Here is a 19,064-nt window from a genome sequence, read left to right on the forward strand (position 1 = left end):
CGGCCAAGCATTCGTTTCGTTGGGCTTCTCCGATTGACGTCGCCATCTTGGAGGATCAACGGAGGACCACGCGGTTGGAGAAATCCATATACACTGAAGAAAATACCATTTTAAGAAGTGCAAAAAAATAGTGAGTTCGTTTTTTATTCTTTTTTCACATTTTCTCTCTCTATCTTATTTCCCTTTATATATATTTCAATAATTTTGTGCTTCGCTTATATTTTCAACACGGAGGGCATTCGTGTTCCCGTTGAGAAATATGAGCGAAGGCGGGGGGTTATACCCTCCAACTGGGGGTGATGCGAATGTCACCTATGAAGATGAGGAGCATCTGGAGGATTCGGTGGATGCTGGTCCTTCAGATGCAAATTGTTCTCGGATGGATGACAATGTTGCATCATCCTCAGTCGAGAGTAGAGTCACCCGGCTCCGACAATATACAGAGGGCTCATCTTCCTCTGGGCCATGGGCGGTTTTCATCCGGCCCAAAGCGAATGGTAAACAGCTAAATGTGGTACAGATCACCAAAGATCTGGCGAGGTGGCCCTCTGTAACCAGTGTTACGAAATTGCGTCCGAACAAGCTGCGCGTTGTGGTGGCTAACTGGAAAGCCGCAAATGAGATTGTGGCCAGCAAATTCATAAACCTAGAATATCTCGTCTACATCCCGTCTCGAAACGTAGAGATCGAGGGCGTGATCACTGAGATGAGCCTAGAGGCGGAGTACGTTAAATCCAACGGCGTTGGTAAGTTTAGGAACCTTGATTCGACTTCGGTCGATATCTTGGATTGTCGCCAACTCCAAACTGCCACCGTCGTAGATGGAGTTAAAAAGTACTCCCCTTCGGCATCATTTCGTGTGACCTTTGCGGGTACCGCCCTCCCTCACTACGTTTTGATTAACGGAGTTTTAAGGCTACCCGTGCGACTCTTTGTGCCTCGCCCAATGGATTGCAAAAATTGCATTAAGTTGGGGCACACTGCGTCGCACTGCTGCAATAAGCGGCGGTGCCCCAAATGCGGGGAGAATCATGGGGATGGAGCGTGCTCAGCAATAGAACAGATATGTGTCTATTGCGGGGGCTCACCCCATGAAATCTCTTCGTGTGAGGCATTTAAGAGTCGCTGGGATAACCAAAAGCGCTCTTTAAAGGAACGGTCAAGGCGGTCTTATGCCGCCATTTTAAAGGGCGCGGCGCCTCCGATCCAAACTCATTCGAGTAACATTTTTGCTGTATTGCCAGTTGACAATGTGGACACGGACACAGCCGATGAAGAACTTCCAGTAGTGTTTACTGCTAATTCCCGAAAACGTCCAAAACCAGCTCCTAAGAACACCAGAATTCCAAAAAAAAATAGTCACGTTAAGCCCTCCAGTCGTCGAAAGACAAAAAGCGCCAACTGTACAGAAAGAAAAACCATCTCCTCCTGGATTCCAAATGAATATGACACCTCAGTATAAACCCGAAGTAGCAGGAACTTCTAGTGGCTTCAAGCCCAACGTAGCTTCACCAGAATCAACCTCCCAATCTGGACTCTTCAAGTTGTCGGATATTCTGAATGGATTTTTTTCGTTTTTCAACGTATCAGAATCAATAAGAGGCATTGTAATCTCAATGCTTCCAATAGTGAAGACATTTTTAAAGCAATTGATACAAACTTGGCCCCTCATTTCAGTGTTTATCTCTCTCGATGGCTAATTTACGCCCAGAGGTCGGAGATATCACTGTTTTACAGTGGAATTGTCGTAGTATCATTCCTAAACTGGATCCGTTCAAATTTCTTCTTCATGAAACTAGTTGCGATATTTTTGCCCTTTCTGAAACATGGCTTTCTTCTCAATCAAACATCTCATTCCACGATTTTAATATTATCCGTTTGGATCGCAACGATTCTTATGGAGGGGTGCTTTTGGAGATCAATAAGCGCCACTCCTTTTATAGAATCCACCTCCCTTTATCAGGAGGAATTGAAGCTGTTGCATGTCATACAACTATAAGAGGTAAGGACTTATGTGTTGTCAGTTTGTACTGGCCTCATAGAGTTGCAGTGGATCGAAGTCACCTAGAGGACCTGTGCTCAGTGCTTCCTGAGCCAAGGTTGATCCTAGGTGACTTCAATTCACATGGAACTGTCTGGGGAGAACAAATTGACGATAGTCGTTCTACTCTTATTTATGACATTTGTGACAGTTTCAATTTCACAATTTTGAACACGGGTGAAAAAACACGAGTACCTAAACCTCCTGCAAGACCAAGCGCAATTGACCTCTCACTCTGCTCAAATTCACTATCATTGGATTGCCAGTGGAAGGTAATCCCTGATCCCAATGGTAGTGACCACTTACCAATCAAAATTACAATCACCAATGGGACCAGCTCTTCAAATTCAACAAATATGGTATATGACCTTACAAGACACATCGACTGGAAAAAGTACTCGGACGAAATAACAAAATCCATCGATTCTATGAATGTTTTACCCCCTTTAGAGGAGTATAACTTTCTTTCACGTATGATACATGAAAGTGCACTTTGCGCTCAAACAAAACCGATCCCAAATTCATCTATTCCTAGAAGGCCTCCTAATCCATGGTGGGACCAGCAATGTTCCAAGCTTTATAAGGACAAATCGAAAGCATTTAAAGATTTTCGAAAACATGGAACTCTCGTCCTTTTTGAAACCTATGCTGCCGTTCTAAGCAAGATTGTCCCATGTGGAAAAACGTGCAAACGAGAAAAACGCGATTGAAATATCAGCTATATTTCCAATTTTTCTCTCAAACTAAGAATTCACCGACAGGTTTTTCGTAGTGAACAGTTCAAGTTAATCATTTTACAATGTTTTCTGCCAAAAAAATTACATTTCCTACAAAAAAAACAGCAAATTAGAGCCAAAAATGCTCCGTGTGACACTTCTGCGTAGAATCAGAACGCATGCCGATGCTAGTTCTACGAAAAACTGTCACACGGCTACAATTTTTCTATAATTTTAAAAGCTTGCGTAGTTTATTTTTTTGCCAAAAACTCATGCTAAACCGTAATTTGAGAAATACGTTCCTCTTTGTTTGTAAAAATGTATAGTTGAGTATGGATCTTGTAAGTAGTGCCTACCGAAAAGTGTTTAGTGAAAATTTCTCTGAATAAAACACTCAAGGCTTCTCGCTCCTCCTCTGCCCTCTATTTTAGTGTTCTTTTCAGTGAATAACATTAAATTCAACAGTTTGAACTCATATTAAGACAATTTTTTGATCAAATTTGCATTTTTCATAGAATTTTCTCTAGTGTGACATTCTTGCGTAGAACTATCAACATAGAGACAACCACCTTGATGAAAATTTCGTATAAGTTCAGAACAAAGTATACTTGTTTGTGTTTTTATTCGAAAGTTAACACTAAAAGAGACCGTTTCCAGCAAAAAAGTGAAAATGACCCAAAAGTCACATGGGACATTCTTGCGTAGAACGGCAGTATGTTACCCTCGAAAATCAGTTTAAAAAATTGATCAAAGGGAAAAAGAAGGCGTATTGGCGGAATTTTGTAGGCGGTTTATCACGGGAAACATCTCTGAGTACCTTATGGAAAGTTGCACGAAGCATGCGTAATCGATCTTCTACAAATGAAAATGAGGAACATTCACATAGATGGATATTCAACTTCGCACGGAAAGTCTGTCCAGATTCCACACCTGTGCAAAAAATAATCCGGAACGTGCCTCCTGATAGGTGTGGTCTGGATTCCAACTTTTCGATGGTCGAATTTTCACTTGCCCTTCTCTCTTGCAACAATTCAGCTCCGGGAATTGATAAAATCAAATTTAACTTGTTGAAAAACCTTCCGGACGCCACCAAATTTCGCTTGTTAAATTTATTTAATCAATTCTTGGAGAACAACATTGTTCCCCAAGAGTGGAGACAAGTAAGAGTTATCGCTATCCAAAAGCCCGGAAAACCAGCGTCCGATGCGAATTCGTACCGTCCAATAGCGATGTTGTCTTGTATACGCAAGTTGATGAAGAAAATGATTTTGTTTCGTTTGGATAAATGGGTAGAAGCAAATGGTCTCCTTTCAGATACTCAATTTGGGTTTCGAAGGGGCAAAGGGACAAACGATTGTCTTGCTTTGCTGTCTTCAGAGATACAAATGGCGTACGCAAAACGTGAGCAAATGGCTTCAGTGTTTCTAGACATAAAGGGAGCTTTTGATGCAGTCTCAATAGAAGTGTTGTCAGACAAGTTGCACTCCCGGGGTCTGCCTCCACTATTGAACAACATCTTATACAGCTTGCTTTGTGAGAAACATCTGAACTTTGCTCACGGAGATATTGCAGTTAGAAGAACCTCTTACAAGGGCCTCCCTCAGGGTTCATGTTTGAGTCCACTTTTGTACAACTTTTACGTAAGTGACATCGACAGTTGTCTCTCTGAAGGCTGCACTCTAAGACAACTTGCAGGTGACGGCATGGTGTCTGTAACAGGATCCTCCGAGTCTCATCTGCACAGACCTTTACAAGATACTTTAAACAGATTGTCTTCCTGGGCTTTGGGGCTTGGGATTGAGTTTTCCCCACAGAAAACGGAGATGGTTGTTTTCTCTAAAAAACATAGACCTGCTCAACCTAAGCTTCAACTCCTAGGCAGAACGATCACTCAATCGAGGTGTTTTAAGTATCTTGGGGTTTGGTTTGATTCCAAATGTACCTGGAGAGCCCATATTGAGTATCTGAAAGGAAAATGCCAACAAAGAATCAATTTTCTCCGATCAATCACTGGCACCTGGTGGGGAGCCCATCCAGAAGATCTTTTAAAATTGTATCGAACAACCATTCTCTCAGTGATGGAATATGGTAGCTTCTGCTTCCAGTCAGCTGCCAAATCGCACCTCATCAAACTCGAGCGTATCCAATACCGCTGCCTCCGCATCGCTCTGGGCTGTATGCCCTCAACGCATAACATGAGTCTCGAAGTTTTGGCAGGAATACTTCCTCTTAAAGATCGATTCAATTTACTTTCACTCCGGTTCCTCATCAGGTGTGAGGTCATGAACCCATTGGTGATTATGAATTTCGAAAGGTTACTTGAGCAAAATCTTCATACTAGATTTATGTCTATATACCATGTCCTCATGTCAATGCAGGTAAACCCTTCTTCGTATTCTCCAACTCGTGTTTGTAGCCCAGACTACGATCATTCTTCTGTCCAGTTTGATTTGTCTATGCAGCAGGAAATTCGTGGAATCCCGGTCTCGCATCGCCCTCTTCTGATTCCAAGAATTTTCGAAGCTAAATATACCCAGACAACCAGAAGTCGTATTTTCTTTTACAGATTACATCGTATAGAATGTTATTTATACTCATTTTCGTATATCTGCACCTACAATGTGCGGTCCATGTATATTCTTTATCGTATTTAAAAGCATTGCATGATTTTATTACGACAAGAAGAGAGACTAGTATTTATGTACATATGAACTCGACCTTTGTGTACGACAATTCGCATAAAATCCATGGAACGACCAAAATACGGTGATCAGCCGTGACTGAGAGATTTTGTCGTGCTATGCATAAAATAATTCGAAATAAAAAACGTATATATCTGCATTAATTCGTAATAATGTGCATGCAATCGTATAACTTTGCAAATTAATTCGCATGTCTGATTTTCGTAAACCGTATTTGCTGGCAGTCGTAAAAGAATACAAAAAAGTTCAATAAAATCATTTATGATAATGGGACATCGATGATTGGAATCGTATTAAAAGAGGCTTCAAAATGTTGGTCTATTTTTAGATCATCGATGTCGTGTTCTACGATTCAAAAGATTTAAGTTATAGAAATATACGATTTGCTTTTGGTTTAATGCCTTTGAAGCAAATCCCCTTGATTTAATATATATACCTGATAGCGTCGAGGAACCATCATGAGCTGAAGTTCGTATGGTCAGGGGATCAAGTCCAGGTACTAACAATAACTTCATGAACATTGAAAAAAAATCAGCAACCAGGCAAATAATAAATTTGTACGATATAAATTTGAATTTGACAGCAAAAAACGCAATTTCTTTGAAATAATCTTATTTTTATTATTTTTGGGAATGAATAAACCAATTGGTTTAAAGTACAAAAAAAAATAATAATCTTATTTTTATTCAACTGATGGAAAATGAGAGCCCTGCACTCAAGTCGCAAAAGACGAAAAAATAAGTCGTCAAACTTTCTATATTGTTACGAAAAATGTCGTATATTACAACCTCAATCATCTATATGATGATGTAAATTGTCATTGTATATTCCAAAAAGAATCAGGGTAGTCGTAAATGATGCGCATGACAAGTCGTGCAAATCGTAATTTAATACAATCCAAATCAAGAATATGTTTGCTAATGTACCTATATGGCCTCCAAAATGATACGTATATACTGATTTTGCTACATTATATACGATATGTTTACACGTATATTTGCACGTATATTTGCGTTGCAAATTCGAAATACCCACCAAATGGTTGTCTGGGTAGACACGTCGATGCTGATAAAATGTACTTTACCGATGGATCTCTTATAGAGGAAACAACAGGATTTGGAGTGTTCAACGAAATATCTAGCGCCTCTTACAGCCTCGAGTCACCATGCTCTGTGTATATAGCAGAGTTAGCAGCTATTCATTGTGCTTTGGACAGTATAGCTTCAAGGCCAGTTGGGCACTACTTTATTGTAACGGATAGTCTGAGTTCTGTTCAAGCAATCCACTCAATAAAACCGGGAAAGCACTCGCCGTACTTCCTCGAGAAGATACGAAATAATTTGAGTACTTTGTCAAAACGTCGCTTTACCATCACCTTTGTTTGGGTTCCCTCTCATTCCCGGTAAATTTGAATCGGCAGAGAGGTAACTCAAATCGCCAGAGGGATTGTAACGATCTCTCTGGCGATTTTGCATCATCACATCGTTAGAGAGGAACACACCATACGCGTGCCTTGGGTGAGTGCCACGAATTAAGCTAAGACACGCCCTCCAGAGAAACACACGAACACAATCCGAATCGTGTTTGTTTGTTCCCCTCCGAGACGCGTGTTCGCCTGTCTGAGAAGTCGACAGCTACGATTGAAAGCACACACGGGACACGGGCACAAAATGCGACCACACCGTGCGAGGGTACGATTCAAACTGATTTCGCATGTACGCATTCGTATTTGTTGCCTCTAGGTATCTCGGGAGGACAAACCGAATGAAAATATTTGCGTTCTTGGAGTGTCGCCGAAGTTAACCGTTTTATTCTAAGTTCGGTGACTCAACTCTCAATTTTTTGCATGCTCTGTCGATTTCTGAGAGGACGCGCTTACTGGGTTGCTCGATAGTGGGCAATGAGAAGGCAGACTCTCTGGCAAAGGTGGGAGCGATGGAAGGCGACACGTATCAACGTGAAATCGTCTTCAGCGAATTTTACTATTTGGCTCGAAGAAACTCTCTTGTCAACTGGCAGCGCAAATGGGACGAGGATGAGCAGGGTCGGTGGTTCCACTCGATTATCCTAAAGGTAAGCCTTAAACCATGGTTTAATAGATTGAACTTGAGTCGGGATTTTATTCGTATATTTTCCCGTCTCATGTCCAATCATTGTTCCTTAGACGCGGTACTCTATCGTTTTGATATTGCTGGCAGCAATCTATGTGGTTGTGGCCAAGGTTACCATGACATCGAGCATATTGTTTGGTCGTGCGAGGTCCATCTTGTCGCCAGAACGAATTTTATAGACTCCCTTAGGGCCCGAGGAAAACCACCCTATGTTCCAGTGAGAGATGTGCTGGCTGTGATAGACTTGGACTACATGTTCGAAATATATCTTTTCCTAAAAGCTATTGATCTTCGTCTATAACTCTTTTTATTTTCACATTTCCCTATCTATCTTCTATCTTTTCTTCAAAAAGTGAACTAGATATAAGCACACAATTGTAATCAAACAAAACGAGTTTGGCTCCTTAAAGCCTAAAGGTATGAGCCGTTTCAAATAAAGAAATTACAAAAAAAAAAAACTTTTTTTATTTTTTTTTATTTTTTTTATTTTTTTTTATTTTTTTTTTTATTTTTATTTTTTTTTTTTTTTTGGGATTTTAAACCAGTTGGTTTATTCATCCCCATTGGTATCGTTTCACGTATTTTTTCAAAACTTTTTTTTTTTTTGATTTTTTTTTTGTAGGGAAGGAGGAGTTTTTTAGAGTTTATGGAGGAGTTTTGATTTGTGGAGGAAGGATATAATTTTCTTTTCCTCTTCAGTTGGACAGTTGGATAATGCTTGTCGGAGGTTTGGTGAGAGGGAACAGGATATTCTTAGGTTATGGTATTGGAGACAGGAGGTAAGGATATGTTTGATAGAGTTAGGGGTAACACACGAATTGCAGGTAGGAGGGTTATCTTTGGCCATTATGTATTCGTGGGTGAGCCGCGTGTGGCCGATGCGGAGTCGAGTTAAAGCTCTTCTTTCGGAATTGCTGGAATAAAGACTTTTAAGACAGGTAGCTGCTTTTATTGTAGGATTTTCACCCTACTAATAAAAAGCAGTAAGTTGCAGCAAACTTTGTTTTTAATGAAAAATCAAATTAAAAACGATTAAAAATTCATAGGTTTCGAGTGTTCGCCATTAGAACGCTAATCACTAATTTGCCTGTTCCGTTTTCGTTAAATAACTTTCGTTTTCACATATTTTTTCACCAAAATTTTATGCTAGCTGATAAACAAACTCCACCAAAATCAATCAGTCAAGAAAGAATGTTGATAGGGGAGATGAGGGCATAACGAGCACCCGAGGCATAATGAGAAGTCCATTTTTCTACATAAGTACGTATTTTCTTAAACAAATTTTCATGAGGACTTGTTTCGTACTACCTATAGTATTAATTTTTCACCAAAAAAGAAATATCCTTTTCATATTTACAGAAATATTAAATAACTAGCTGACCCGTTGTGCTTTGCTACACCTTCCGGAAATAAATGTAATTTGTAAAAATTTATTAAAATTTAGATTTTAGAGAGCATTGTTTTAAATCAAACCTCATCATACTTCAGAACCAACAACTTTGAAATGAGAGCTGCAGCTGCAGTTCTGAATAGCAATTTAAAGATGGTATATATTATTTACTGATCTCTAAACTCGTTTTTCAAGATCTGAAATTTGTACTCTGTACCCAAAAAAACCTTTTTAAATATCGTCCCTTCTTTGAAAAGCTCTTTATCTTAAATTTACATGGGAGCTCTCCCATCTTTTTCAATTTTGTCCCCCACTGCTTGAAGAAGGTAGGCAAATTTAACCGGCTCGATACCCAAACAGCACTTATCATGGTAATGAAAAATATATTAAATTAGTTATGTATTAAATACAGTGCAAATTTCTTTTTTTTAAATAAATTTACTACGGTAAACATATAAATATTTAAAAAAAATATCAGTTGCATCACTAAATAAGTTCTCAGCGTTTTTTTTTTATTTTTTCTTTGAAAGTCAAATTTTCAAAAATTTAGTTAAAAACAAATTTCTAAGTTTACATTTGTCCCGCATATTGGGGCAAGTGTCAATGCAAAGCTTATTTACAGATGCGTCAGAGTAATGGCTTTAAAATGGATTTAATACGAATTCCTGTTTTTTGTTTTATCAAGTTTCACTGATACCTCTGCAGTATTCCTGCAATATAAATTTATGTTTGTTACTCCACTTTTAACGAATGCTGTTCAAAGGGAATGACCTTCATTTACAAAGACATTTAAGAATTTTCAATATCCGCTGCAGTTTCAACATTCGGAATACCCCTTCTGGTCTTTCCAACATATTGAATCATTTTGAAGATGAATTTCTTAAAAGTTCGACGTTTGCCCTTGCCCCACCGTGTAAGTTGACAGAGAGGAATATTGTTTTTAACACTTTAAGGGTAAACTAAAAATTTCTTTTAAAAATTTTGCGTCCAGTTGAATATCGGTTCTAAAGTCTCGCTTTTCAAAAACGAAGCGGATTAAAAGTCTCTTTTATGCAGCCATGTAACACAAAAACACTTTTCATGTTAAGTACGTACTTGAATTGGTATGTAAGCAAAAAGTACAATGGTTTTTTCAGAATTTTTTAAAATAAAAAGCTCCTATTTTTATTTCTAAATTCGTTTCAGTTGTGTATTTGGGCCGAAGTAACAATTTCTAGAAGAAAACCTAATTTTTAATTTTTTTTTAACAGAAAAAGTTGAACGTTTGAACATGTTCTAATGTTCCTTGAATGAAAAGTCGAATGCTACCTACATTAACACGAACTAAATATGGAAGTATTTTAGCAAATCTTTCAATTGGTTTTGATTCGATTAATAAAATACCAATCCGTGTCACATCTAGGCGTCATATTATTACCACGTGCTGTGTGCAAATCAAATAAGCAAGAAAAAAACACATCTAGGTTGCATATCGCCCCACGTGTTTGGGAAACAGGCGCCTTATTGTTAAATTTTCCAGCAATCAATGAACAGTGTGCTTTGGTTACCATCCTCTTGCGACGACGTTTGCTCGCCCATGGAGACGAAAAACAAACCCCTCAAAGAAAATATGCTTGGTTGAGAAATACGCGCCAAAATATTCCTACTGATCAGTATGCTATGCCTGGGTTACTATCCTTTTGCGACGTTGGCCGCGACGCCTCGACCATAGAGACGAAAAACAAACCGCCCAAAGGAAAAAAAAAATCTCAAGAAAATGGATGTCATGACTTTAATTTGTTTCGAAAAACTACAAATTTTGTATGGAAGCCTCTCCTTCCTTAAGTCGGATGGAGTTTTGACTATTACAGAAACCATCCCCGGCCTCAAAAACCCTCAGATGCCAGTTTTGACGATGATCGGTTCAGTAGTTTCCGAGTCTATAGGGAACAGACAGACAGACAAACATTCATTTTTATATATATAGATAACCAGCTAGGTTCTCAAGTGACGAAAATATTATAATTTTTGAGCACCACCAAATAAGCTTTTATGACCTTTAAATCATCTTGATCTGAAATGTATGCACTGCAACATGATCTACACATTGTTTATAAATTTTCAGCATCATAAAATTTTTGATTTTTCACTTTAATCAATTGTAAAACGCGTTTTTACTTTAATTTGTTCACTAGAGGCGAACAGAGCACTTTCAATGAAGGCATATTGAGCATTTTCTGCCGGAGAATCTAGCAGCGAATTCAACTCGATGAAGTCAACTGAATTATAGAGCTACAGCTTAACTTGTATCGTCTGACGATTTGGCCTATTGGTTAGATGTCGGAGAGGTAATCAGTAGACTCGAGTTCGATTCCTGTCCGAGGGGATTTTTTTTGCACATACCATTCATGATTGATTTTTTTTATTGTTACATTATACGGCTAATAGCATCAAAGCATCATCCGTCAAACAAAACACCAGAAACATAATGTATGAACATGTGTTAATTCTTTGAATTCTACAAACAGACCTAGATTATTTTGTTTTTGCTTTGTTTGATGAATCTACGCCTCACCGTTTAGTGCAATCATGATCTTAAATGATAAATGAAGAAAAAAAATCACCTCCACCAGGAATCGAACTCGAGCCTACTGATTATCTCTCCGACATCTAACCAATAGGCCAAATCGTCAGACGATACAAGTTGAGCTGTAGCTCTATTACTCAATTGACTTCATCGAGTCGAATTCGCTGCTAGATTCCCCGGCAGAAAATGCTCATTATGCCTTCATTAATGGTGCTCATACTGCCTCGGGGGGTTTCTCATTATGCCTCTACAGTGACTGGTTTTCAGCTTTCGGCAAAATTTTTTAAAATGCATTTTTAAACGTTTTTATCTACTTTTTCAAGTTTCATCCAATTAGACAATAGACTATTTGAGTGTCGGAACACGAAACAATGATGTAACTCACATATTACAGCTGTTCTCTATGGTTAAATAAGCATTTTCCTTAAGGTGCCCATTATGCCCTCATCTCCCCTACATGCTAATCGCTAATTAGTCCGCTACTTTTTTGCTGACAAATTTATTTTCTCACGAGATTTCTGGTGAAGTAACGGATAAACAAACTCCACTAGGGGCAATTATTCGAGCAAAATTGCTGATGAATGTTATTCTCCACAAGGTGATGTAGTTTGTTTAGCCGTAAGTTCTCCCAAAATTAAGTTAAAAAATAAATAAGTTAACAAAAATGTAGCGGACTAATTAGCGAATAGCGTTTTAATACCGACCTCTGGGTTTTGGAATATTGATGCGATGTGTGTCATAACGCATAAAGCACCAATTGCATTAATTTTTGTTTTTTTTTCAACGAATTAAATTAAACATTTTTTCTCGAGAAAATCTTATTCAAAAGAAAAAGCATAAGGGTGTTGCAAACACTTAGGGGTAAAAACATACTAGTAGCTGAAATCATAAAAAATAATGATTGGATGGATGAAATTTTGGAATTAATAAACGCGTTATGCTTGTGGTTGTGGCCAAAGTTGACACGACATCGGATTTCGGATTTTTTCTTAAACTTTGTATAACGGAAAACTGAAGTGTTGTGTTGTGAATAAAGGGTGATACGGTAAAAATTTGGTCGATATCAAATGGGCGTATTGTCGCTGAATCCCCAAACCGGAGTTTTCGTCAACATCAGCGACGGCGACATCACTGACGACATTCCATGTTGACCAGACATCTGTCAAACATCTTCCGAGTGTTGGAACCAAACAAAAGAACGGGTTGCCAATCGCCGAGGTGTTTGATGCACTGACCGAAATCTGGCTATAAGCTTTATCAGATTTTTTAGTGATTTTGCACTAAAGGAAAATCCAATACTTTTTACGAATGCATACACAACTTGAAATGTATAGATTTTTGTTCTGATTATCTTTATCGGAAATTCCAATGGATGTAATAGTTTGTCAATTTGATTTAATTTACAGTTCAATTCAGTGAAATAAATGTTTTCGTTTTTTTCGGATTTCGTATAAATGATATATAGTGATTTAAGTTTAGATTGTTTTTATTGATGAAATATATATAAATATACCTGTAGGTCTGGCTGACGTATGTTGGTTAAAACTTCTGATTCAGCTGGAAGTGGTCGATGTTCCGTTTTCAAATGGTGGAACCTGCTGCTTATCCACCGTTAGCGATTAAAATTGCCACTTGATGCACTCTAGCATTGTTCCGGAAGTCGATCGCACGTGCCGGGGAATAGATTTGGGGATTCAGGGGCCTTCCGAGGGCTGAAATTTTTTACCTTAAAGAAAAAATAAAAGAAATATTTCTACAAAATAAATTTGTTGAATATGATTTATAAAGACAAATATTCAATATTCTTACCTGAGGCTCTACAAGAAACTTGTACAAATAATTTGAATATCCAGTTCAGGTAAAGTTCTCTCCGGAAGAACATCTCCTCGATCATCAGAATGGGGCGCTTCTTTTTCATCATCGAAATATATTTTTTCCTGTGGGGAAAGCGATACGAAGGATTTTGATAATTGGAAAAAAAAATGAGACATTTAGCTTACATACATGTTTCACAATCCAATAATCGCAATTTTCCGTGCTTTTCCTATCCTTCATTATAATGATTATCCGATCTCAATTCAAATAAAGAACAATTTTAACGAACAGCGGTTTTTATTTAAAATTTCACACCCTGAACCGAAAATTATTTGTTCTGAATGCAAACCACACCTACTAAAAATTATATCGAATCTTATTTATGAAATTTATTAGTTTTTCAGATACAATTAATATGGTGTAGTATTACAGAACAAACGTATAAAATTTATTGGATTTTCGATTAGTCTATACTGTGTACATCATAGACAAAAAATAATTGTACAATCTATAGGATTTTAGCATTACATTTATTGGATTTTCTAGTACTTTACATCCACCTTCCTTAAAATAAAAGCTATTAAAACGATTTAATGAATTTTATTGCCCGATTTGGTTCAGTGTGAATTGTTCATCGTCGCTGTTTGGCAAGGTTGCCAATCACCAGCGTGAAAACTTCGGATTTCAACTTCATTGACAATATTACTTTCAATTGTGCATTTAAAAAACCTGAACACCCCTGATTTTGAAGGTGTGTGTGTGTGTGTAGCATGTTGCTCCTATTTTGATTTTGGAATTCACTCTCCAGTTGTCAAAATGCCGTCCAAGGAAGAAGAGCAGCGTATCAAAGTTTTGCTCGCGCATCGTGAAAATCCAAGCTACTCGCACGCGAAGCTGGCAAAATCGCTAAAAGTTGCCAAATCAACCGTTACAAATGTAATTGAAGTGTTTGGGGAACGTTTGTCGACAGCAGGAAGTCTGAATCGGGGGGAAATCGAAAACCAGAAGCCGCTGAGACGACAAAGAGAGTTGCCGGTAGTTTCAAGCGAAACCCTAACCTCTCTCTCCGAGATGCCGCAAATAAGCTGGGTGTATCGTCTAGTACAACCGTGCATCGAGCCAAAAAACGAGCCGGACTATCGACTTACAAGAAGGTAGTGACTCCAAATCGTGATGATAAACAAAATACGACGGCCAAAGCGCGATCCCGGAGGCTGTACACGCCGATGCTGACGAAGTTTGACTGCGTGGTAATGGACGACGAAACCTACGTCAAAGCCGACTACAAGCAGCTTCCGGGACAGGAGTTTTATACGGCAAAAGGAAGGGGAAAGGTAGCAGATATTTTCAAGCACATGAAACTGTCAAAGTTTGCGGAGAAATATCTGGTTTGGCTAGCCATCTGTACCTGTGGCTTGAAAAGTAGCATTTTCATAGCTTCCGGGACTGTCAACCTAGAAATGTACGTGAAAGAGTGTTTGAATAAACGTCTGCTGCCTTTCCTGAAGAAACACGGTTGTTCCGTGCTGTTTTGGCCGGATTTGGCATCTTGCCATTACGGTAAAAAGACCATGGAATGGTACGCCGCCAACAACGCCAGAGCTCCGCTCAATTGAGAAATACTGGGCTATTGTCAAGCGGAACCTAATTGACCGTATCAACCTTTATTGTCTGAGGAACACCTTTGAGTTGCATTAAGGAATTTGTAAAAATCTTTTGAGAAACAAGACAGATATACAGAACTCGTTCGGTTTTGGCAACACGCTCGTAAATTTTATGTTGCCAAAATCGAATGTTGCCAAAATCAAACGGTTTTTTGTCACTTTTTTATTTCTAATTTTCATTTAAAATTAATCAAGATTGATGTTAAACATGGTAGGTATTAGTAAAAAAAATAGTTTGGCTCAATTATTTCAATTGCGCTTCAAATTATGCACTTCATCCAGGCTTATATTCATGATCAGAATTATTTATGAAAGTTTAAAGTTCAGTGGAATGATGAAATGGCCCGTAGAAAAACGTGTACGTAATTATCTCATAACATGAAAAAATGGGATAAAAATGAACACTAATGAATTTTGATTCACAAGAGTTTAGTTTTGACAAAACACATTAGTATTAAATATTGTCGCTGAATCCCCAAACCGGAGTTTTCGTCAACATCAGCGACGGCGACATCACTGGCGACATTCCATGATGACCAGACATCTGTCAAACATCTTCCGAGTGTCGGAACCAAACAAAAGAACGGGTTGCCAATCGCCGAGGTGTTTGAAGAATTGTTCATCGTCGCTGTTTGGCAAGGTTGCCAATCATCAGCGCGAAAACTTCGGATTTCAACTTCATTGACAATATGATAAAGCATCTATTAAGAAATGCGAAACAGTAAAACAGTTAAATAAATCATTTGAAATGGATGTGTGTTTGGCTATAACATACTGAGTTTGAGATTACACGTAGGGGAGAATGAGGATACTTGATCCCTGGGGATACTTGATTCCTTAGTAATATCTCCAAACTGGAATGTCGTACAAAGATCAAATGTTCTAGAAAAATGTACCAAATGGAACAAAACAGCAATGGTTGAAGCTCAAAAATTTTTAACAAAATAAGTTTTTGGGATATTGAACTTTGTTTGAAAAATTTCACAAAATGTGACTTGAAGATCTTTTTTCATCATTTTAAAATGTTCCTAACATGGAAATATTATAACAAAAATATTTATTCCAATACATCAATCTTTCGAATGTAGAATGAACTTCAAAATATAATATTTTCAAAGCGATGGAAAACTCCCAACTTTTTTCAGAAAAAGTTTTCTAAAATCTTGATTTTGGGTACAATTGATCCCGGTATATTCTTCTTCTCAATGGATCGTGGTCATTGCTGATTACGAGATTACTAATATTTATCCAATAGCTAATATTCATCCATCAATTATCTGAAGAAAAGGGCTAAAATAATTGATTTTCTCTTGTTTATAAAAAATTGCGCCCGTAAGTATGCAATGTCATAAGGGTTGAGAATAAGCTATAGAATTTTTTTTCTGACAATTATAGATTGTGAAATGAAAACAAACATGAACAAAATAGTCAATTAACATTCTATCTTCGGATTTTGTTTGATTTTTTCCATGGATTAGGGCTTCCTGAATAAAGGATCAAGTCTCCCCTAACTTCAAAAATATCGCAATTTTTTTACTCCCACGAAAATGCTTCTGGTTCATCTACGGGTTCAAGTATAGTTCTAATTTTAGGAGCATAGAAACTTGAAGTTACACGCTGTCAGAAAATGCAAATGAGTGCGAGTTGCTAAATTTTTCCAAAAAGATATGGTGAAAATAAGAAAAAGGGATCAAGTATCCCCACTCTCCCCTACAGTTTAAAAACGTGAATACTCATATGCCGAAAATTTATGATATTAAATTCAAAATTAAAGTTCAAGCTGATCTAACTGAACATGATTCTAAATAGGTTTCGCAATCATTGTGTAGTGTCTGAAATGAAGACTCTCCCTTTATTTGATTTATTAATCTTTGTTTTTTAATCGGCCAAACCATGTTTCACTTATATGGAATTTTCACCCCTCCCCTCCGTCCAATGAAGAGGTCAAGAACTATCATAGAACCATTTTTCGTAACTTTAAAATACATCTGCCACATTTGGCTCCCTTGTTTTATAAGTTCTTAAGTAATAAAACACGATATGAACAAAAGCCTTCCTTCTCTCTCCCTTTTCTCTTCTATCTTCCCTGTTCTATCTTGCCTTTTCTATCTCTATAATTGAGAATCTTTGATTGTACCCAAATACCTTCCCATGTCACATTTCGATATTTTCGCCTGATTTTTTCTCTTAACATACGAAAAACCATATATTAAGGTCCCATTCCCCCTTTCTTGTTACACCGATAGAAGAATGTAATTACTTAAGTGTCTCAAACAATCATATAAATATTTCTCGTACGAAAAAAATCTCCTGGGCAAAACTAAGTATCATTTGTTCGATTAGCCCTTGAGCTACATGATAAATCATATGGAAAAACTATTGCAATTCTAGTTGTGTAAAAAATTTAAGGGAGCACCTCTCCCCTCTTTCTATCCTTTCTATCCCCGGCCTAAGCATAGTTGATAGATAGATTTTAATAACCCCTTCAGACCTATTCAGTTGTTGTATTAAAATTAATGCAAAGAATTTGATATGTTCATTAGAAAAAATGGCATTAACATTAAATGATTGAATTGTTTATAAGAAATGGTTTCACTGTGCTAAATGAAACATAACACCTTTATAAAGTTGGGATTTTGCTTGGAGAAATTTGAATTTTTAATAAGAGAACTGCAATGCATCGTAGACGTTATAGTTTGGGAATTTAATATGCAGAAATTAATTATAACTTTACTATGTACCGTCAACTGGGGCAACATGCAACACTTTTCAACTTTGCTTATAAAATTTTAATGCTTACAGATAATCATACCTCTTGTACATCAAAAGTTTTAAGGTTGATGGGACACCAAATTGACGTAGTCAGAAAAATTATTGGTTTAACCAGTTATTTTAAAATTTACAAAAACATGCGATTTTCACCCAACTAAGAAAAAGGGGTAAGTTGCAACAAACTCTGTAATTTATGAAAAATCATATGAAAACGTTTGAAAATGTATAATTTTTGATACATTTGTGATGTCATAACGCATAAAGCACCAATTGCAGTAATTATTTGTTTTGTTTGAATTAAATTTTACATTTTTTCTGTCAAAAATGTTTTTAAGAAAAGGGTGTTATTCTGCTGCATACATTTAGGGGTAAAAAAATATTACAAAATATTCTATTATCTCAAATCATGTAAATAAATCTTAGGATGGATGACATTTTAATGTTTACAAACGCATAATGCAAAACAATCATATCTCAGCATATGGAAACGGGATTTATGAGATTTAGTTCTGAATTGTTTTTTGTTGCATTTGCCCCAGACAGCTAACGGAATTATAAAAATATTTATTTAAAAAAATTTGGAGATTGGCCGAAAAATATATACACACCAACAGTGTTGGTATAGGATAATGAAAGCAATATAAAGTTTGTAGGTGATATCATTAAGCCAATCCGTTATACGAGGTAAAGTTTTTTGCGGCATAAAAAATGTAAAAATTTGTACATCTATTGTTCGATTTTTCAAATTTTTTATGAAAATCAAAAACTTAAAAAAACTCTTTCACGATGTTAAAAACTATGTCATCATCAATTGGTTGTCATTCAATGATTAATTTATTGCAGTATATTGAAATAAAAATTGAATGAGTGTTGTTGCATCGAACCCTGCTTTTGCATGATGCCCCGTTTGACGGTACTATCTGTCCCGATGTGCTTTGCTGGAGCTGGAGATGATTACATCTTATTTAATGAAACTTGATCTTTAAATTTGTTTTTCATAAACTGAAATTTTTACTGCGTTTTTGTTAGTTTCATGAGTTCTTTAATTATGCAAAAATGTACCTATGTTTTGTTGGTATTGATTCTCCACCCTCTCCTTCGTCTAAATTGGGGAGGGCTTGCATAAGAACATTGTTATTATCTAAATAACGTCATATACCACATTTGGCACCATTTGCTTGATAAGTTTTCGAGTTATGCCAAATAAAATATGAAAAAACTTGTCTCCTTTCATACTCCGCCCTGACAAAAGGGAGGGTCTAAAATTATTCGTTAGAAAACAACTTC

This window comes from Uranotaenia lowii, chromosome 2 (genome assembly GCF_029784155.1).
Source record: "Uranotaenia lowii strain MFRU-FL chromosome 2, ASM2978415v1, whole genome shotgun sequence".
NCBI lineage: Eukaryota > Metazoa > Arthropoda > Insecta > Diptera > Culicidae > Uranotaenia > Uranotaenia lowii.